The sequence below is a fragment of the Dasypus novemcinctus genome, chromosome 14, assembly GCF_030445035.2.
Source record: "Dasypus novemcinctus isolate mDasNov1 chromosome 14, mDasNov1.1.hap2, whole genome shotgun sequence".
In the NCBI taxonomy this organism is placed as follows: domain Eukaryota; kingdom Metazoa; phylum Chordata; class Mammalia; order Cingulata; family Dasypodidae; genus Dasypus; species Dasypus novemcinctus.
The window spans coordinates 35,044,311-35,068,021 of NC_080686.1; the positions used below are offsets into that span (position 1 = coordinate 35,044,311).

At 38.8% G+C, this 23,711-nt stretch overlaps 1 protein-coding gene and 1 non-coding gene across 2 annotated transcripts in view; both read left to right on the top strand.

Annotated features, from left to right (window-relative positions):
• Positions 1 to 23,711, top strand: part of KCNB2 (potassium voltage-gated channel subfamily B member 2) — a 448,889-nt gene that overhangs the window by 52,194 nt on the left and 372,984 nt on the right. The window lies entirely within an intron of this gene.
• Positions 114 to 220, top strand: LOC111765131 (U6 spliceosomal RNA). Its single transcript, XR_002797547.1, has one exon. It is a non-coding gene; the product is annotated as a U6 spliceosomal RNA (small nuclear RNA).

The window sequence follows — 23,711 nt, forward strand, 5'->3', positions numbered from 1 at the left end:
TGAAATACTATAAGCCCCCCCATACAGGAACACAGACTGTCTCTTAGACAAGCCAAAGCTGATATCTTCCTTTGTAATCTTGAGTCACTGAGCAAATAAAATATTGCAGTTTCGTGCTCACTTCAGCAGCATGTATACTAAAATTGGATTGATAAAGAGAAGATTAGCGTGGCCCCTGCTCAAGGGTGACATGCAAATTCATGAAGCATTCCATATTTTTTATTGTACACTTTAGATGGATTTATGTTTTATTAATATGCGTCAATAAGATTGATTTGTTAAGGGAAAAATATTGCAGTTTCTACTAGATGGAAAAAAGCATAGTTTTCTACATATATTATGTTTAAAAGCCTGGAAAGCACTTTGGTATTTCCCAAGTAGTTGCTTGCTATCGATAAAATCTACCATCTGGAGCCCAGATATGGAGTGGTTGAAAATGAAAAGCCCTTTGCCCCTTTCTCTGTCCTCTTCTTTCTCAAATTATTGCAAGGAGTATGAGATGGTAGAGAGGCAGCCCCTGCTGCCTCAGTTTTGCAGAGCTTGGCTGTGGGACTGCAGCCAAGCTGGGCCCTCACACAAGTTATGTACCCACCCCTCCCTACCAATCGCCCTCCTGTGTCACATGAGGTGACCGGGGCAACACAGACCTGCTTTACAGGGTCATACTGAGGATTGAATGGGTTTGCACATACTGCATAGCATAGCCGAATACCTGGCAAATGGTTGGCGCTAAACAAGGGAATTTTGTTGTTGTTGTCTTCTTTTTTAAGTTCTGTCCCTGCCCAAGTGACAGAGTATAGGTAAAAAATGAAATCAAGCTTTGCAAAAGATTCCCAAGTAAGGGTGAGGAAAGTTGAAAATAATTCCTAAGGAATTGCCCATAGGATATAAATGGATACAAATTTCCTTTAAGAAATCTTCATACATTTATTTCTCTCTCTTCTTAATTGAGTTTTCTGTGAATATGTATTCATTTCCCCAGTTAGATGTTAAACTCCTTGAGGACTAACCCTGCTGTTTTATCTCTCTCTCTGTCTCTAATCCTCAAATTAGCATTATACTGTGGTGCAAAGCATTAAGCACATGGTTAGTAAATGCCTAGTTTTTAAATGTTTTCCTTTAAAAATGGAAATTATATCAATGGTGGAAAAAAGAAAATGAACAATTTTACATATAAACCGTTAGGAAAATTATGATTTTTCTTTTTTTTTTTTTTTTTTAGATTTATTTTTATTTATTTAATTCCCCTCCCCTCCCCCGGTTGTCTGTTTTCTGTGTCTTTTTGCTGCGTCTTGTTTCTTTGTCCGCTTCTGTTGTCGTCAGCCGCACGGGAAGTGTGGGCGGCGCCATTCCTGGGCAGGCTGCTCCCTCCTTCGCGCTGGGCGGCTCTCCTTATGGGTGCACTCCTTGCGCGTGGGGCTCCCCTACCCCGGGGACACCCCTGTGTAGCACGGCACTCCTTGCGCGCATCAGCACTGCGCATGGGCCAGCTCCACTGATTTTTCTGAGAAGGTTTGGAAAACACATTATTTCAAATAATGGCAGCTAACATTTGCTTGAATTTGTCATTTGATATGTTTTACGTCTATATTTTTTAAAAATAAAGGAGACCATTTGAAAAGGCAGTAGTTTGAAACATTTTAAAGGGGATGGCATTTCTCTCTAGTGATTCCTCTTCCAAAAATTAATTGCTATTTCTTAGGTTCTCTCTCACTCTTGGTAGACTCTTACTAACCCACCAGCATTCCTGAAAAGTGACATATACTGGTGTTTCTCCATGTAGAGGAGAAAAACACGTCCACCCTGTCAGATGCTTTAGGCCTAGCAGAATGAACTCCTACAGCACTTCCGTTCCTTACTGCCTTACTGCAGAACAGAAAAACTTTTACCAAATTCACGGCTTGGAAATATCTGGACTGATCACAAATGTAGAACTCATCACCACGTTTCAGATGACTTCGAAAGACTTTCTGAGGAATGAAAAGATTCCGTTCATAGCCACGTTTTTAAAGTTGGGAATTTAGGTGGAGTTCTAGGTGGTGCTTAAAGTAGGATTTCTCTATTTTTTACATAAGCTCTGAGATCTTTGAACTTTAGGCCACCAAAAAGGCAATAGCATTTATTAATTAAGATAGTTTTTGAAACAAAGTGCAGAATTTCTTGTGTGGTATCTGCTCTTAGTCACAGGTGGAAAAAGAGCCTCCTAATAGAAAAGAACTAAGCAAGTCGAGGAGCATGATAACAGCATGATAATGCAGAAAGCTGAGATGTCTGGGAAAAAAGACAAGCCTTTGTCTGCCACGAAACTTCACATTGTCCCTTTTCAGCCACACAGTAATCCTACGAGAAGGGTGCTCTCATTCTCACTTTAGAGGATGAGAAACTAAAGCTCAGAGAGGTTAAGTAACAAAAACAGAGGCATTTCCAAACTCAAAACCTAGTTTGAGGACCATGTCATTTCCACCACCTATGCTGCCAAAGCAGTATAAATAATCACTGAATAAAGAAGGTGACCTGCAGGCCATGGTCTAACCACATCACATTTATTAAAAGCCTCCTAGACTCCCAAGACTGGAGTCACTTCCAGTGGTCATTTATTTAATTTCTTAACTGACATGAAATATATCACCTTTAAGTTCTGCACAATAGATAATATATATCATCCTCGTAAAGGTTGCTATATATACTCTCAACCCTGATGTTAGCATCTCTGAGTTCCTTATTAAACTATGACCTTTGGAAAGCAAAGACAAAATCCTAAATTTTCTATTTTGCTAAGTACCACAGTGCTTTGCTGTAGAAAGAAGCAGTTCCTTGTTTTTTTTTCCTGGAATTTACTTGGTATCTACAGACTGGACAGTGAAGAAATAATAAATCTTGGCTTAGTAACCTTGAGAAGAGTTCATCAGGGCTGCTTCCTCAGTTCGCATTGCTTATCACAGTAATAACACATGGATTTCAGCCTTCAAGAAACTGGAAGCTTTCTGCTCCTTATTCCAAGCTCTTAGGACAGAGGGTGAGCATGGTAGGTACTCTGTAAAAGGTGGCCTGGTGAACTAACAAATGAATTCATTCCATCTAAAGACATCTATGTTACTTTTTAGTATAAGTATTGAAAATGTAAACCCATTAACAGGGGAAACTTTATTTTTAAAACATTTTTCATTGCTGAAGTTGATATAACACACTGATTACACGAGGAATAATAGGACTAGACATTACTTTTTATTGAGCCTATATCCATGAACTAGAGCTGAAGATAACTTTATTGAAATGATGCTTTTTAAAACCCAGAGGAGAATGGATTTAAACATTCATGTTCATTCAAGGAAAAGGTCAATGTTATGCTCCAAGTGCTTTATTTTCATGGAACTCATTTACTGAAAAGCTATTTTCTTGGCCTTTGGTTTAAATGTTTGTTCGTTTGTTTGTTTGTTTAGGAAGTAGCAGGGATTAAACCCAGGACCTCATACAGGGGAAGCAGGTACTCACCTACTAAGCTACATCCACTCCCCAATGAGAGTGGGTTTTTTGTTTGTTTTTAGGAGGTACTGGGGATTGAACCCAGGACCTCATACATGGGAAGTAGGCGCTCAACCACTTGAGCTACATCCACTCCCTAGGCTTTGGTTTAGAACAGAACCGGTGCTGGGCAATGTGCTTCCATCTTCCATACCTGGAAGTTCTCATAACTGACTCATAAACATTTATCAGCCCTCTTTAGAGATTCTGATTTTAAATTTGTAAGTGTTCATCTGACCTAAGATTTCTGAGATGCTTCTCTTCACCTTAGAAAATATCTCTTGACTATTATCTGTGCATTAAATTGGACCACGGGACTAATGAAAATAGCAGCACTTAGTAAGTGTTCATTATATACTAGACACTGTTCTAAGCACTTTGATAGATTCGTTCACTTAGTCTTCACAACAATTCTGTGAGGTACATAATTCAGGTCCCATTTTATAGATGAGGGTACGCTGGCACAGACAAGAAACTTGCTGAGAGTCACACAAGCAAAGTGGCTGAGCTGGTGGCTGAACCCTTTCCGATTCCAGATTCTGTGGACTGAGTCACCCATCACTCAGAGGGAGTGGTGCTAAGTAGACAAACAAACATGAAGGAAACATACACGCACGGTTTATGGTTTAGGACACACAGCGCAAGGAAGAGGACACAGCCCAGGAGAAGAAGGGAAGTTAAAAGGAATAGTGAGCCAACAGCCAAGGGCTCGGACCAAGAGTCTTACAGGTTGCAGCAATATTCGGCAACGCTTGAGTGTGTGAGTGTGGATTGCTCCCTCCTCAGAACATATAAAATTGGTGATGGCAAATTGATAGATTGCTTTGGTTCATTTAGAAGGTCTATTTGTAATTTGGACCACGCAAATGTCTGTGGTCTGCTTTGCGTCAAAGTTTGTGGTGTGGAGAAACTTTATATACTTGGCTTCTCAAGGTACACTTTCCTTTCAATTTGATCTGTAAGTAAGAACAGCGGTTCTCAATGGGAACGGTACCTCTCCCTAGGGGCAATTTGTGTAACAGGAGTTTGTGATGATGTGGCAAAAGAGGCATTTGCTGGGCTGGGGGACAGGGAGCCTGCACCTCCTGCAGGGCCCGCAGCAGCCCCGCACAGAGACAAACCGATAGAGCTGAAAAGGCTGTTTTAATTATCTGAACCTAGAATCTAGCTCTGTTTATATATTTTAAAACCCTGTTGTAGTAAACCCTGAATTTTTCAAGCAGGCAACTGGAGTGTCGATTTAAAGACGATTTTAATTTCTTTTGCTCTGAAGTTGACAGGAAACGTTCAACATTTCTGAAAATCACATCACCAGTAGCAACCCTGCTTGTGGTATCTGAGTGGCCAGTCCCACACCTCTGCACCTGCTGCTTTCATGGTGATTATACAAATAAGGGTCGGCAGGTGGCTATTTCATTAGGTTTTCTAGTTGTCAGTCCTGGGCATTTGCATTATGGAAATACAGATTACTTTATTATAAGTTGTTTTCCTTTATCTCTTTTATATTACAGTGAGGCCCTTTAGCTGATTTTTAAAAAATATATATGTGTAAGTAAATTAAATTATCCATGAATTTCATTTCAGTGTAGTAAATAAGGCCACACAAAACGATGTTTTTCAAAGGAGGGGTTGTGAGTGATAAAATTGAGAACCCCTGCATTAAATTCCATTAGGCAGTAAACACCTAGAGTCCTTCATGTTACTCTTCAAAACTTTTAACAATTTCATTCCTAAGTAATTCAATCACCTCAGAATTACCTCCTTTTAAAGTACCACGTGGTACAATTAGCATCGCTATCTTCCCTCTCCTTTGTACTGTGTTTGAGATTCATTAACGAGAATGGAGCTATCTTCTTGAGATGAATCTCCTCATTTCCCTGTACTTTTTTTTTTTTTGTTTTGCTCATCTCTGAAAGAACATTGGAATCAGAAGGAGCTAATACCATTGAGCAAAAGGGCAAAGTTACTTCTTTTAAAAGAGAAGCTCATTTTTTACCATGGTAACCAGCAAATCATATGACATACATGCCACATGGCCTGTGAAATATGAATCCTTTGAAAAATAAATTTATGACAGAGCATAATGAGCTCTTATGTTAGTGTAGCAAGGACTAGAATAAGGTGGCACCTTACATTGATTTAGGTCAAATAATTCCTGTGATGTCGTACAGCATTTTGCTTGCTTTTCACAGGAGATAACGCTAACATTTAGTTTTTTAAAATGCTTATTGAAAGTGAAGCATATGCTATGAACAGCAGATAAATGCATTCTACTGAGTCCTAGAAATGGCACGTTTCCATTTCCTATGAGTGTCAGGACCAAAAATGAATAAATAAATAACAGCAACACTGAGAGTTAGTCTTCATTCTGTTTCTCAGAATCTGTATTTGTAGCTGCTGATGGTCTCAACACAAAAACAAAATAAAAAATCGCAACTAGCCATAGTTTGCTCATAGCCACTGATTTTTTAAAATCATGGTAGCTAAACATTTTGGTTTCACTTTAAACTTAAGGTGTTTGACAAAGGATTATAAAAAGAAAGGAAGAGGAAAACCTCCTAAAGAATTTTTGTTTTTTTCTAAATTTATTGAAATATATCACTCATACATAAACATACATAAACAAGTGTATAATAGTTGTGAACTTACAAAACAAACATATATAACATCTTACTTACCACCAATAACTTGCATTGTTTTTAAACCTTTTTAACTAATGATTAAAGAGCATTGTCAAAATATTACTACTAAACAAAGTATTTTTCCCCTAACCAATCCGATTATTACTATCCTTATATCATTTATATATGAACATACATAAAGAGTTAAGTGTATAGTAAAAGTTGTGATCTTACAAAGCAAACATGCATAACATCCTACAGGGGTCCCATACGTCAACCCTCCACCAACACCTTGCATTGTCAGTAAGATTTTGACAGTGTTCTTTCATAGTTTGTACAAACGTTTCCTAAAGAGTTTTAAAATAAAAAAATGTTTCACTTAACTTTTAAATATCCTTTTTGCCCTTTTTACATGGGAACACCTTTTGTTCAGTCAGCCCTTTTTAGTTAACTTCTTTGAAAATATCCTCTGACTGTAGTACTTCCTGAGTGTACTTTCCCAATGCTGGAATACTTTATAGTCAGTTGATCTAGTTTCTTAGGCATTCAAAGTTGAATAGGTCCCTGAAGGCTCTGGGTAGTTGCAGATCAGATGACTCATATAAGCACAGAAATCTGTTCCAATCCTTTCAGGGCATCCAAAGGGTTATTCAAGGCTTTGGAACTGAAATGGTTCCTTTACAAGTATGTAAAATCTACCTAAATTATCGTGATAGACTGAGACTGAGCTGGAAGTTAATGGACACATAAAGTAAGGTAAATGTCTTTTAAGGCTCAGTCAAAAACATACTGGAAATTAAATATGCTACCATGTGAGTGGAAATTATTTGTTCTAGTAATCTTAATGGCAAAACTACAGAATCTCTTCATATGTTTAGTTACCACTGAGGAGCTAAGTCAGGAGTTATATTTCTGGCTCTTAATCCCATTCCTCAACCTCCTCCAATTTTCCTGTTCACTTGTATTTGAATTCACAAGATTTTAAGGAGAAGATGCAAGGAAGATCAGCTTCTTACACATAATGGGAAACAGTTATTGAAGGATAAATAATTAGACCAGACTATAACTGTAGTGAAGAAAATGTTATGTCTTGTTCAACTTTGGATCCCTTGTAGATAGTACAGGGCTTAGTAGACACTCAGCAGATGCCTGGTGAATTAACACTATTTTGGTTACCATTTTATGTGAAGCTTTTCCTTTATAATGTTAGCCTTTTGAATTATAAGAATAGGATCATTGAGAATAATTTTAATTAAGTTTATGTAACTAAGCACTAGATAATCTCTTGAAATGAATATTTAGCTTCATCAAAATATACATCCAAAACTTAAAGCATAAAAAATTTACATTTTGGCTTTGGAGACTCACATTATTATTGAATTATGCTTTGTCCATCTGTTCAAGTACTGGATATATTTAGACTATATTGAGCCAAAATGAAAGATTCAATGGGTTATTCATCTGCCTCAGACTCTAATATACAGAAACCTTCTGAGTGGTAAATTTCACCCAAAAGTCATCTTGTCTTTTTGTTTCATGATAAGGGACTTATGAAGTGTATGCTTCAGTTAAGAATGACTGTGATTTTCCTGCACTGTAAAAGACAGAAAAATAGAGGTAAGTAGAGTGAACCCTTGAGTTGATGCTATATTTGAGAATAACTTCTCCTTTTCTAAAAATCAAATATTTCTAACAGCATGTCACTATATAACTTCAGATTTTTGTAGGAGCTTCAGCAAAACCTAACCTAACCTCCCCATACAGTTCATTTTGTCTTATAAAACACAGAAGGAAAATGTAGATTTGTCTGGAATAAGCATTTCTATGAGAATCTGTGTGAAGAAAAATAAGTAAATAAAGAATATTTTGAATTTGACATACTTTGAAATTTGTAGTTATTTATTTTAGGTTTCTTTTTGTAAAGTTGTTAGAAAAGAAGATAACATGTAAGAGAGAAGTTTGCTTTGATTGTATATTTGGAATACTTGATACTTGCTGGTTGTAATTTAACTTAGAAAATAATGGCTACTTTATTTAGTATTCATAGTTGTTTATAGACATCTAAAAGTTTGTACAATGTTTACATTTAGAGATACTGAGCTCTAAATATCTGTGTGAAGAGAAGTACTTTAAGTGTAAGAAACTGTAAAAAATAAGGCATTGAAATTATTTAATTGTGTCCTCAAGGGGCTACAGGCATATTACTGTGTTGGATCCTCATTTTGATTATAGAAAAGGCATAATAAATCGACTCTGGGGTCGTTACTAAAGGGGAAAGATGTTTAAAATTTGCTTCAGTAGGACAAAAAGCAGAATTTTAAATAAAGAGAAGGTGTCACTTCTGAGGTGGGGGTTAGGAAAACTAGTGTACCCTCCCATTTCTGTTTTAATGCCTCTGCAACTCCAGGGAAATAGCATAAAATGGGTGTGAAAAGATTGTTGCTCTTTGATTGCTTTTTGATCTTAGTGATCTTTTGAAATGCTCCCTCAGGTCTGGACTACTGGGGTTCAGAACCACTTCAAGATCTGAGTGAATTTCCAATAACCCCTTCCTAATTTGAAGCCATAATCTGCTGCTGTGGGAGAATTGATTATGTAGTGATCAATTAAGACCACTGTTATGGCATCTGAAATTATTGGATCTGCTGGGTTATGGTTAATTTCATAAATATTGAATGAGTCATAGTCTGCCAAATGGTTTTGCTATATTTATTGGGCTTATAGGAAGCAAGAAGCAATTTGTGTACTCCTTTTTTTCCCCCTGGAATAAAGGGGAAAGAAAAGTTCTGTATAGAATGTTGGTTAATACAAGCATATCATTAGGTTCCTATGACGGTTGTTACTACCTCTAGTCAGCAATAATTAATTGAACCCCTCCTGTCTGCAAAATACTATACTAGACATTGTAAGGGATAGAATGATGAGTAAAACTAGCTCTGATTTCAAGGAATTTAGACTGAGGAAAATTACGATCTAGTTATACACTTCATCTTGTTACTGCTTATGACTCAGTTCCATTGATATTTATGATAGTCTTCAAAGGATTTAAAAGGGAAAATAAGATAAAAATGAGTTCCTTATTAAGAATTTAAAGTATTTTCCATTTTTTAAAAAGTTAAAAATTTAACTCCATTGCAAGAAGCAAAACAATTTGGCTCCCCTTATCCCTGTTACCCACCATCATTCAAACACATGTCCACCACATTCTCTGGTCCAGATTATTGAGAATATATTTTTCAAACCAAAAATAGGCAGAAGAATTTTTTCACTGCCTTGGCTTGTAAGATGTGGCTGAGAAATTTTTTAAATTGACATCTCAGAGGTATTTTGATGGTTGTGGAAATAAGGAAGTAGAGTATTTAATTTGATTATAGTGGCCGTAGCCTAGTCTTTTTCTTTTGTTAATGACAAAATTGCTGGATAAATGTGTCAGCAGAAAAGCTATTCAAATTATAGGAAGCTATATGTTCTCAATACTGTAACACTTTTCTTTACCTGCGGATCATTAACTCAGCAGCCCCAACTGTAAAAACACAGGTGGTAGTACAGTACAGAAGGCTCTGCCCTACCCTGTAAGTTACTTAGACAAGAGGTCTCTTGCCCAACTTCCGCTCTTCTTTAAAAAAATAAACAACCTGAAGCATTTTAATGAATAGTTTTAAGTCCTATAGTGGAAAAGAAGCCACAAATAAAAAGATAAGGAAAAAACTTGGCCCAATGGAAAGGGCATCTGCCTACCACATGGGAGGTCCGCGGTTCAAACCCCGGGCCTCCTTGACCCGTGTGGAGCTGGCCCATGCGCAGTGCTGATGCGCGCAAGGAGTGCCCTGCCACACAGGTGTGTCCCCGCATAGGGGAGCCCCATGCGCAAGGAGTGCGCCTCATAAGGAGAGCTGCCCAGCGCGAAAGAAAGTGCAGCCTGCCCAGGAATGGCGCCACACCATCGGAGAGCTGACACAACAAGATGACACAACAAAAAGAGACACAGATTCCCGATGCCACTGATAAGGATAGAAGCGGTCACAGAAGAACACACAGCAAGTGGACACAGAGAACAGACAACTGGGGGGAGGGGAAGGGGAAAGAAAAAAAAAAGATTAGGAAAAAACGTTTCCTGAGTGTGCTCATATTTGTCAGAAGTGACAGTTGGCAAACACCTGGGCAATGGAGGAGACAGAAAAACTGTGAAGACCTGGTACAAGAACAAAATGCTTGGCAACCTGAAGCCATTTAGTGTAAGCGAATTCTTCATAATTCAAAAGCCCCCGAGGGTGCTGCTATTTTCCAGAACAGTAATCCAGTCTCATGCCACTGTCCTGGGAGAAAGGATCAACATCCTCCCATTAGTATCAACTCCAAATTCCTTACCCGGGCCCTTGCCCCTCTGACCCAGCTTATTCCTCACCTTCTCTTCGCCTTTTATCCTTTCCAGCCCTGCACCAGCCCTTGAAATGCTTCACATGATTGTCCTGCAGTGGGATATGTACCTCTCTTGCCTGTGGGTCTTCACACTGTACTAATTTCTACTCATACTTCAATTCTCACCTCATATTTCACCAGCTCTGACAAGCTTTCACTGATTATCCTAGAGTGAATGAATGGGCTCTGCCATGCGTTCCCAAAATATCCTGCATCATATCCATATTATGTTGTAATTGCTTGTTCAATGATCTTGGCAAACTATGTCCTGTGGATCAAATCTGGCCCCCACAAGTTCTTTAAAAATAAAGTTTTATTGGAGCACAGCCAGGCTTAGTTCTCTGACTGCTCTTTTGTTATAATGGTAAAGTTGAGTTGTGGAGACAGTTGAGGAGTTTGAGTCCAACACAGCCTAAAATATTTACCAACTGGCCCTTATGGAAAAAGTTTGCTGACTCCTGTTCCCAAGAACAAGTATACCGTGTCTACCTCGTTGGCCACTGAACACCTAACATTTAGCATATTGTTTGCATGAAAAGAGGTTTGATATCTTTTTGAGGGAATTAATTGAAATAAATATAAGGCCTTGTGCTGAACTCTGCCCCAGGTACTCTAATGTATGACTGTGCCATCTTCACAGCAGTCCTGGAAAGCAGGTATCTTTAGCCTCAATTGGCAGGTGGGGAAACTGAAATTAAGGATGAAGAGAAGTTTTTCTTAAATGTTACAAAGCAGGTAAAAGTGGCTTATTTGGAGTTGTGACCTGGATTTCCCTTGTAGCAAGTTGTCTACAGTGGAGAGACTATATAATATAGACTGGGGTTAGCAGCAGACTTGGAATGCTCCATTTAATTCCTAGCTTTACCATTTACTACTTAGATGATCTTGTACAAGAAGGCATGGAACTACTCGCTGTCTGATTTTCCACAGATGTATAAAATTTTATTTAACCTTGCTGGCCTTTGTCTTCACATACAATAAATCTAATAACTAGGGTACCTCCTGGGGTCTTGTGAAGTTTAAAGAGATATTTTGCATAAGATGCTTTAAAGTCCTTGGTATGTAGTAAGGATTCAAGACATGTTAATTGTTATTGTATAAAGCTACTTCAAGAGCATTGCGGATGGCTTAGAATTTTCAAGAAATTCTATTCTATTAGTAATTCATATTTTATCTAATTTCAGAGAGGATTTGCAATGGCATGCTTTCTTATATTCTGTGTACTCTATTTTATAAAAGCAGGGAAGTAGTTCAAGATATGGCTATATTAAAAATTACATCTTATTTTCTGTCTTGTGCTAAATAAATCATCTGCTGTCGCTACTGGCATTAACTGTATCTAGTTTTGGAATTTTCCAAGTATCATATACATAATGTTAAAATGTAAAGTCCAAATCAGCATGTAGTTTATCTCCCAAGGATTTTCTGCAGATCTTCTTGTCTCTGCTATTGACCCCCAAAATTGCAGGAGCATTGTGATACAGCCCGTGTATTCTCATTTCACGTTGCCTAGAGGGCATAGTTTCCTCCTTATAAATGACAATGTCAGGAAATGTATAAAGAAATGCAGAAGAAGTTTAGAATCTAATTAAAGGTTTTTTCCCCTTCAATGAAAGCATCAAAGTGGTATCAGGGCACCATGAGAAAATTTAATGAACACTTTTTAGAAACAAAAATGTGGCCATGAAATACAGAAAAAATGGCTTTGCGGTCCCTAATCTCTCCCACCTTCTTAGCACTGAAACATAGAATATTTTCTTCATCAGGTCATTGTTAGAAAAAAATTAACTTTGTTGGATAGATGGGAGAGTTCAGCCCTAATGATGTGGTTAAGATTGTGCCTTCGCCACATATTGGAATATTAAGTTTTTATGGATCTGGGGTTCTAGAATTCCTCCCTAACATTGCCAGCCAGTAGGACCCAATCCATAAATGCTAAAAAAATGAACAAAAATAATATGTTCTTTTCACAATGCATCACATTTTACATCTTAAAATTGTATGGTCTAATTAAGAGAATCCTCATTTCGCTGTCATCGTCTCCATCAAAGCAGACATGGCACAGCTGGTAGAGCAGAGGTTTTTAGCACAGGTGAGACAAATGATTTAAAAGGCTGTGCCCCCAGGAATGAGCAAATAGGCAAATGTTTCCAAATTACTTGAAGTTTAAAAAAAAATTCCAGGAACAAAAAATCCTATCAAGATATGTAATGACTATGTTTTTTTAAACAGTCATGGGTTTTGAATTTGAGAAAATTGCTTAATAGAGGATTCCTTAGTGTTTTGCTCAAGATGGAAATGAACCTCTTAACACATCCATATGACTTTAAACGTTGAAATTGCATTAAAATAACCAAACTCTGAAATTAAAAAAAAATATATGGCCACCTATAAATAAGGAAAGAGTATCAGCAACGTATTGATTATCCTTTATATATTTTAATTGACCAGTTAAAAGCATTTTATTTAATGTTCTCTTATTCATCGTTTTAACTCTCAGAAGTTTATGTACTTGACTTTCATCGTTTGTGTCAATTACACAGGCCTTATTTTTGCCAGCAAAGTTCATCCTTTATCAGCATTTTCCAAGAAAATTATTCAAAAGATAAAACTTTAGTAATTAAGTTAATATACATTCCAATGGAGATTATATGAAATATTGCTATTAGATCTTTATCAATTAGCATTTTGCCTCATGTCATTTAGAGAAGAGGAGGATTTGTGAGTCATCTGGGCTTGGAAAAAGGAGAAGAGTTGGAGACGCGGACTTTTCTCCAAACAGTAATATAGGAAGTTCTGGTTATGAACTTTATTGGCTTCTTTTAAGTGGTGACATCTATGTGGCCAATAAAACCTCTTGAGTTTGGACATCTAACCATTTTTGTGTGGAGTTGAATATTAAACCTTGTGTTGACTGCTAGATAGTGGTTTGACTCACTGAACTGATGACAGCTTCCACTGTTAAGTGTTTGAGAAACAAATATTCTGGCAGTGTGAGTTGTCACGTTTGTTACTGGAAATACATTTATTATCCTAGAAAGGTGTATCATAACTCTTAAATAGATGCTGTTTTGGTTTCTTGAACTGAGGGACTTGAAATGCCAATCCAGTACAGGATACCCTAACACAAAAACAGCTTGTTGGCAGACAAGGAAAGAGGACAAGTGGTCACGGAATAAAACTCCATGGACATGCACCAATTTATAGATATATATTTTTTTCTTTTTCTTTTTTGAGGTTTCAGGTTTTGGGATTTGAAACTGGAACCTCATATGTGAGAAGCTGGTACTCAATCACTGAGCCACAATGGCTTCCCTAAATAGTTGTTTTGTTTTGTTTTTTTGCTGGTTGTTTTTGTTTTTTCAGGGAGCGCCAGGAACCAAACCCAGGACCTCCCATGTGGGAGGCAGGCTCAACCACTTAAGCCACACCTGCTCCCAGATGTATTTTAATTTGCTCAGGTCCTCAGAACTGCAACTCAAGTTTGGTCAACAATAAAGTAGTTGAAGACTTGTGCTTTTCCAGACATACTCTATTTCTGTTCACTGTGTGCATGTGTGGGCAGAAGCCCTGGGAAAGCTTTGTTATCATTCCTAAAACGCAAAGGGTTCTATTTAGCTAAGAAGCTTTATTCTTGTACTAATAACTGATATTAGGCAACCCCAGTCATGTTTAAAACTATTAAGAGAGAACGAACCTTGGCATTTAATTCTCAGAACATCAGATTCAGTTACTAAGTGGTCTGTCATGATTGCACCCAGATAAATTTGAGGAGGTGGCCTCAGTTTTGTCTTCACTCCTCCCCTTCCTTTGAGTTGCATAATACCAATAAACAGAATTTTTCCCTCTGATGTCTACTACCAAATCACTACTAGAATATTTGCCACCCTCCTGATTTGTAATCATATGATGATTGTACATTTTGGATTACTTTAATTTCTATCACCCTTATCAATATTTGTTCATTTATCTTTACAAAACTGTATGTGAGAGATTAAATGTATCATGATACCCTAACCTATGGAGGGATTCCAGTTATCTTTTACAAACAACCCCAAAATATAGTGGCTTCAGTGATGGCCATTTTACCATAATTCACAATTTTGTGGGTTGGGAATTCAGGGAGGGCATGGCTTGGTGTTTTTTTTGGTCCAGGTGGCATCAGCTGAGATGAACTGGTAGAATTCAGCTGGCAACTGGTTGGTCTTCTTTCAAAAGATTGGTGCCTTGGTGGGAGCAGCTGGAATATGTAATCTCAGAGTCTCTCCACATAATTGCTCAAGTAGGCTAATCTAACATCTTATAAGGCAAATCAGGCTTCCAAGAGTGAACATGGCAAGGTGCAAAGCTTCCAGTGACCTAGCTTCAGAAGTCCAAGAACATCACAGAGCCCACCTAGAACCAAGGGAAGGAGACATTAACGTTGCCTCTCTCTCGATGGAATGAGTATCAAAGGATTCATGGCCAAGTTTAACCCACCACAGATGGGTTACTCGACTTAGTTCCTCTGAGGTTAGTACTCCAAACAAAGCCAGCACGTTTGTCACTGACCATGAGGTCATACCTCCTGAAGACGTCATCCTTTCCTTATTACCTGCAGCCAATCAAATTATTGTTTTCCATTTTACCTTCTAAGTGAAACCTCTGGTCATCTCTTGCATAGCCTCTTAACAGGTTTCCCTCTCTTCACTGGATCCTCTCTTCTGTTGCCAAAACCGTTGTCCCAAAACCCATGTGTGATTGTGTCACTTCTCACTAATGGCTCTCAGTGGTCCACAAAACAGAGTCCAGTTGTCTTAGCTTGACACATATAGCCTCCATTCTTTGGTCCCAATTTTCTTTTTAACGACAGCATCTACCATTCCCTACCCAATTCTCTCCCATCTCTGTGCCACCCCCACCCCCCATGTTTCAGTATGTGTGGGTCATGCTCTTTCCCAAATCCACCATGCCTTTGCCTGACTCTTTACCTTACTTAGCAGTTCTCTTCTCCTTGAATATTATCCCTTCTCCCCATATCCACCTACTAAAAATGGATGTCCTATTCATATTTCAAGATTCCATTCAAATGTCACCTGCCCTGTATTCCTGTGACACTGAGCTGGAACCTCCAGTGTGGGAGCGGGTCATTGTTTTGCTGATATTCATTTCTTATACGTTACAGAGGCACTGGAGCACAGTGGTCCAGAGCACAGACCCTAGGGCCAGAATGCTCTAGAGAGAATCTTGGCTTCATAACTTAACTAGCTATAGGGCCTTGAGCAAGTTACTTACTCTCTCTGTACCTCAGTTTCTCATCTGTAGAATGGTCATAATAATCAGCCTTAATTCAGAGAGTTTTTTGTGAAGATTAAATGAGTCAACAGTAAAAACTGCATAGAACACTACCTGTACTCAATTGGCACCTCAATCTATAAGCTCTTACTGTTGTTTATGTGTGTATCCTTCACTATGGTTTTATGCCTTATTTTGAGAAGCATTGTGATGTAGTAGAAAGAACTAGGAATCACAAGTAGTGAAATCCTGAGTTCAAATCCAGGATGCAACATTTAAAAGCCATTATGTACTTTTGAGAAAATTACTTAAATGTGAGCCTCTGTCTTCTCATCTGTAAAATTAAAAAAATAGTCCAATTTTGCCAAGGTGTTGTGGAAACTAGAATTAATATGTGTCTGACACATAGTAGGTACTCAATTAATGAGAGCTATATACCGTTCCCCAAAATCACCTGGCAAACAACTGAACCAATTGCCCAAAAAGTGTTTTTTGATTGAATGTATAAATTAATCCATTAGTGCCTATTTAGATTCACATTTCTGGCAATTATATTTTTCTCCAAGGTATTTTTGTGGTTTTCCAGTTTGTGTCCTTTAATTTAAACTCCAAGGGACATCCCTACCTGGGATTAAAATGCTGAATAGAAGCACATGTTTTTGAAAAAACGTATCTGTCATTATTTTATGAATTACCCGTCAATCACCCCTTCTCCTGTGTTTTGTGAAGGAGGAGAAAATGGTTTTAACATTCTTGACAGGCTTCCTGAGACTACATCTTGATGCCAAGTTGCTTTCCTCTTGTTCTCATAACTTTATCAGCAGTCTTGCTTCGAATATTTTATTTTTTTCCTATTGTGCTTCACTTTCTAGACAGCCAGTCAACCCAATTGTGGTTCAGCATGGTGTGTGCCACTCAGATCTGCATGAAGAAGGTTTTTGCAGTGCAGGGCTAGGAGATGAAGTTAATTAATAGAAGGAGGCTGTAAAAAGTCACTTGAGGGAAACATCAGAAAGAATGCAATGCCCCGCCGCATGGCGCTGTGCTCCTTACGAGCCTGATGCAGCCCCGCAGGGATATGATGTTAGCCGCGGTGCCCACGAGGACAGCTTCCTCCTCAGCAGCTGGTTAGTGTCTTGGCTATGCTGGGGGCTGCACATAGGCATCATTAGGGATTTTGTGGTGTTGGCAGCTTCTGATGTTGTTCTTTGGGTCCATTTCCGTCATTACTGCAATTCTGAGAAAGGAAGACTTTTCACTATGGGGAAAACTATTGCACGGCCTCAAAGGATTTTCTTCTGAGAAAAGAAAACACAATTTCATGAGAAGTGTGTGGCCCTATTCAAACAGTTTTCTAAGTCACTGCTAAGGGTGAGGAAGATCTTTTAGCATTTACATGGAATATACATACAAAAAGTGATGTATTTGAGTAGAGTATTTTTTTTTAAAGATTTATTTATTTTTTATTTATTTCTCTACCCCTCCCTGGTTGTCTGCTCTTCTGTGTGCATTCGCTGTATGTTCTTCTGTGACCACTTACATCCTTATCAGTGGCACGGGAATCTGTGTTTCTTTTTGTTGTGTCATCTTGCTGTATCAGCTTTCCGTGTGTGCGGCGCCATTCCTGGGCAGGCTGCACTTTTCTTTCACACTGGGCACCTCTCCTTACGGGGCGCACTCCTTGCGTGTGTGGCTCCCATACGCAGGGGTCACCCCTGCATGGCATGGCATTCTTTGAGTGCATCAGTGCTGCACATGGGCCAGCTCCACATGGGTCAAGGAGGCCCGGGTTTTGAACTGCGGTCTTCCCATGTGGTAGGCAGATGCCCTATCCATTGGGCCAAGTCCACTTCCCTAAGTAGAATATTTTATAATGCAGTGGAAACTACTTCAAGAAGATTGTGGGCATGCCTTTTTTGTCACATACAAAGTGATTTAGTTGTCCAATTTCACTGGAAAGAGGTGATCCAAATGAATCTTTTTTCCTATTTCAACTTTGTTTCTGTTAGAATGTGTGACTCAGTAAAGATGCTAATGATGGCAGGTGAGCGTAAAATGATAGACAAGATTGTAATTAAATGGAATTTATTTTTACAGGAACATAAAAATCACACATTTTAGAACTTTTCAATAGAAATTACAGAAATGTTATATCCTCAATATTTTCCAAATAACAAGAGGAACACTACCCCCATAATTGAAAAATGGACAAAGACATGAAGAAAATTTACAGATTAACAAAAATATTACCAGAGAAATATAAATTGAAATAACAGTCTACTTTTCAAATTCTACAATGGCAAAGATTGCAAAGATTTTTCAATAAGGGCTCAACAGGCACATTGAAATAAAGTTAAGCTGGTACTATTTTCTGGAAAACAATTGACCAGCATGTCCATGTCTTTTGACCCTGTAGTTTTATTTCTAGGAATCCATACTAAGGAATAATAAGAAATCCACTCAATAATATGAATAAATATATCTTTCACAGAATTACTTTGATAGGAAAGGAGTAGAAACAATTATAGAGGAAAGACTAAACAATAGTTACATTTCCATGGAATCCTAAATAGTCTTTGAAAATATCACTTTTGGTCAATATTTAATGATGTATAAATTCTCATGCTCTAAGTAAAAGAAAATACTAAACTGTAGTTGGAATATGATATGGTTGCATAAAATATATCTTAAAAAATAGGGAAACGTCAGTGATTGGGAGCAGATGTGGCTCAAGCAGTTGTGTGCCCACCTCCCACATGGGAGGTTCCTGGTGCCTCCTGAAGAAGATGAGCAGACACAGTGAGCACAAATAATGAGCAGATAGACAAGGGAGCCATCTCAGGGAGTGGAGAAAAATTAATAAATCTTTAAAAAAAAATGTCAGTGATTGCCTCTGCCTGGCAGGATAATGGTGACTTATTATTTTATTAGTAATAGTATCTATCATTATTAATGGTGATTTAATTATATTTCAATCAGCAGGAAATGGAACATGACCTTTTAAGCCTGGTGACATTTAGAAAGAGAGTCTCAGTTCTATAACCCCTGTGGGCTTTGCCCTCGATGAGATGGTGGCTTTGTGACCTTGGTGGGTTTGTGATTTGCATGACAGGCTGATGAACCTTGGAGGGGCACTGGGAATAGGCCATCAGGGCTGTTGTCCATGGTGAAGAGCCCCAAAGAGATAGAACTGATGTCCACCACCACAAAACTGCCTTAGCCCATGAGCACCAGATGGTGAAGTAGCCCTTGCAGAGGGCCAGTAAAAATCAAGGTTGAAAACTGGGCTCTGAAGTGAGACACCACTGCCTGGGAACTGAGTGTCTACCAGGAGCTGGACGCTAGAGGAAAGCTGAGATTCGGGGACCAGGAGAGCAGGCCTGGGGGACAGTGTTGGGGATTGACAGCAGGCTCACATGGTCAAGAGTGCAGATATGGCTAGAGAAGGGATCAGGACAAAAATCAGTTACAGACAGTGGTCTTCAGAGAAGGCCATAGTGAGAAGGCGGCCCATGAGCAGAGACCTGGAGGAGGTGAGGGAGCAAATCCTGTACCAGCTGGGGCAAGCACTTGAAGAAGGGAGAAGCAAGTGTGAAGGCCTGAAAAGGTCCACACTCTTGGGAGAAACATGAGGTGTGGCTGAGCCTGGAGCTCTTGAGTGGGGGGAGAGGAGAAGGAAGGGAGTTCAGGGAGGTGATATGGAGGCCAGATGGTTAGGGTCTCGGAGACTGTGATGAGATGGGTAGACCTGGGCATGCCCTCCCTGGGTTCCTGTTCATGAAAGAGCTTGCTACCAGCTGTGAAGAGGGCCTTTCCATCCACGTCCAACTCCTTCTCCTTAAGGTCTGCAGAGAGCCGCCTCACCCCAGACCACACCCCTCCCAGGCTGTGTCCAGTGACTGAGCAGTGCCATTTCCGTTGGACATGGGATACTCCAACAGGCAGTTCTTATTCCTGAGCTCCTTGCCAGATTGCCTGAGGCTTTGTCATGGTTCAGAGCTGCTTCCTCTGCCCTTTCCTGCTTCCTCCCCATTTGCTTCCTAATCTACCTCTTGCACCCACCCTCCCTAAGAACAAAATCAGTTCTAGAACAATTGTAAATATTCTGTGAGTGGGGATAGGAAGGTGCAGGGCCTGGGGAAGTGCTCAACACATGAGTGGCATTCCTTTGTGGACCACAAAGTGTTTGGGGCACCAGGGGAAGTAGTGATGCTAAAGAGGGTGACAGTTCTCAAAGGTGACCAGATGAGCAGCAGCCATTAGTGGGGGACAATGGATGGAGTTTGAGGAGCAGGGTTAGAAGCAAATGAGGCCACAAGATGAGCAGAAGGAAGGAAAGTGAACCTTATAAGGTAAACGGGGTCATCCTTTTCAAGAACATTTGTTTCAAAAGGCAGAGGTTTGGGGGAGAGAGGAGGAGGACAGGAATTTTAGCAATTTATTTATTGGAGACTGAGCTAGAGAATTTAATTGTGCCACTGTTACAGCGACTCAGTCTTCCTTTCTGTATTTCAGGCTGGCATGTCCTGGCAACTGCACAATGTATGAAGAATAATGTGCTTAAACAATTTAAGTAATTGTTTAAAATAATACAATGAGCAGAAAAATATGGTCTTATAATTTATATTTTGTGATCCATTTAGAAAATGATAAAGTCTCTTTTTTTTTTTTTCCTACCCTTGGATATAGTTACAGAAAATTCACCTTCCCTAGTCTCTGAAGATTTTGTCACAGCCACATTGTATAATTGGTCTTAGGAAAAAATGTTTATTATAAGATGTAGAGGATCCATATATACACTTCATGTAGAAATGAAACAAGCTTGAATTAGAATATGAAACTGAACAAATAAAACTTAATATGTCTAACGCATTTTAAACATCACATATTTATTTATAAAGTTAAAAGTATGTAAAATGAAGGTGACTTATTTAGACTGGGTGAGTAAATTTAAATGGAGGTATTCAATCATTCATTTATTCAGTTGTTCGTCATTATTCAATAAGCATTTATTACATGTCTGCCAGTGTTTTGCCTGACTTGAGAGACAAGATCCTCCTCTAATGGAGCTTATCCTCTCATGGGACTAGAGAGACAGCCTGAATTTTTTTTCCAATACCAATGAGCTATTCAGAAATTTCAAGTCGAGCAATGTGATGGAGACTTCTGGGTGGCTACTGTAGACTGTAGATTTAGAGAAAACCTCTCAGAGAAGGAACCAGCCCTGTGCATATATCCAGTAGGATGGAGGTAGACATTGCCAGTCCATGTGAGTGCCAAGCCACTAAGGCAGAAATGAGCTTGGTGTTCCAGGAAGAGAAAGCTGATCAGAGTGAGCAGAGTGGAGGGGAGTGGCCAGAGAACCCAGGCCAGCATCAACCAGGAAGAGGGGTCTGGACTTCGTTTTGAAGCAATAGGAAGACATGGGGGAGGGGCAGTGTAAGCAGGTCTGCGATGTGATCTGATTTATATTATTTTTTAAACATGTTTGGCTGCTGTGTGTAAAGTGGACTGTGTAGAGTGGCCAGGATAGAAGCAGAGCAGATGATAGGAGGCTGTTGAAACAGGACAAGTCAGCAATGCTGGTGGTTTGGACTAGGGTGGTGGGGTTGGAGATGGAGAAGTAGAAGCACGTCAGTTAAAGATGCCTGTTATTGTCAAGCTGGTGACAGAGACTGGAAGGGAGCCCAGGGGCCAGCCCTGTGGCGCCACCAACCTTCACAGTAGGAGCACTTAACTTTTTCTCTGTTCCACCAACCCCTTTGCCAGTCAGGTGAAAACCATGGGCCCCATTCCGCAGGTAGTTTTATGACACTCTACAGGCGGGTCTAACAATTATTGTCATTTCCAAGTATGGATGAGCGTAAGCGATTTTTCGAGATGTGCGACAACTCTAATGTGATGTGAAATGAATACTTGTGCAGTTTATTGCATACATTCATAAGTGAAGGACATGCTAGATTTCAGTTAGAGGTCAGAGAAAATAAAGATAAAAAGTTGATTTTTTTTTTAATCCAAGCTCACGGATGCTCTGAAATCCTAACCGCTGGTTAAGGGCTCCTGATTTAGAGGTTGAGCCGAGGCAGAGAAGTTAGTAAAGGAAACAGACTGAGAGTGACAACTGGAGTGCGGCCTCTTAGCTTCTGTGTTGGGGAAGGGAAGGGATGAGACATGAACCTAGGCCCCTGGTGTAGGACACCACTATGCAGATTAATTAGTTCGAAACCAGGAGTCTACTCCTACCTTTATGACCTGATCCAACGTGCAGTTATCACAAAGACCTCAACAAACAAAATGATTTTAAGGAGTAGTAAGTTATAAAAATAAGCTATTTCACCCAACAATTAAATAATTTGGTGTAATTTTATATAGCAAGTACTTTTCTATGTTGGAGAGGTATAACTTTAAGCAAGAGTGATACTGTGCGGAGTATGAGAGTTGTTTCATAGAAATCTGAGAGGTTGTGATCTAATACTGCTTTCATTTTAGAGATGAGTAAACTGAGTCCCAGAGTCTTTAAGAGAATTTGTTCCAGATCACACAGGGACTTAGTGCAAGAGCCAAAGCTACAACCTCATACCAAACATACACATGAGAGCATGCACACATACGATCTCATATTAGGTAATAATATTTGCTTTAAAGAGTGATTTAAAAGAGTAAGGATAAGAAATAAACTCTATTGGCGCATTTGAAAAGTTTGTTTTATTCATAAAACTTCAGTTAATGCTTCTTTTCTGAGAAGTCTCTTTGTGAAGTGAGTTACGTTTGCCCTCTAAGGGAAAAAAAATCTTTATTCCTTTTGAATCAGAATGTTAATATAATGGATCTCTTCACTAGGGGTTTGTGACTATTCTGTTTTTTTCATTAGGAACAAGAGTTGGTTTAATAATGTTATCGTTACTTTTACTGCCCTTTTCTTTGTGCTTGAACATAAACTAGAGTAGATAAAGATAAAATCAGAATGGAAATGTACTGTAAAATCTGGTATCAGGCAATGAGAGCAAGAAAAAAATATTTAATATTATTTTATGCTCTGATGTCAATTAGGCTCAATTTAGTAAAATTTTGTTTTCAGTTCTTGGAATATCTGTAAAATGTTTTAGACTATTCAAGTGCACATTTGTCTAGCTCATTTTTCATTATGGTCCCCAATCGAATAAAGCATCATCATCTAGACTCTTCAGTGCTACTCCATCACACAGTTCTGGGACAACATTTTCATTGAACTCTGGTATGCAGGGACTGCTGTTCCTTCAGAATATATTCACAGCTCCCCCTGGAGTTGTGCAGAGTATGGCCGTATATCTTCTTTTTTTTTTATGTAAAAACTTTGAAAACCTTACATAGCTTTTTCTTGCTCCTATTAAAGTAAGATAAATTAATTGTATTTGAAAAGAATTTGGTGAATTCTTACTGCAGTGTTATGATAAGACTAGAGAGAAAAAAATCTACACATAAGTGAGCCAAAAAGGATTAGAGAAGCGAATTGTTGGAGGGAAAAAAAGAGAATGGTTCTTAAAGCACTTCAAATTACATCTCTTGAAAAGTAGATGTTGTACTGGAATATAATCCCCTTTAACATCAACGGTTTAACATCCCAATCTTTCTCCTTAAATCAGTGGGATTTCTTCTTTCCGCTGATGTAGGGAAAACTGGACTCTAAACTAGGAACAAAGGCTAAAGCAGAATCTCAGCTTTAAGCAAATGGATTTGTGAGAATATGGAAATGTATTTCATTTTTTCCCTTATTTATGTTCACCACGCAATATTTTTAAAAGCTTAAGTATGCAATTTATGTGCCTCTTCCTGAAATTACCAAGACAAATCATGCCTAATAAAAGAGTAAGAAGGCCACCCCTTTTCACATATATA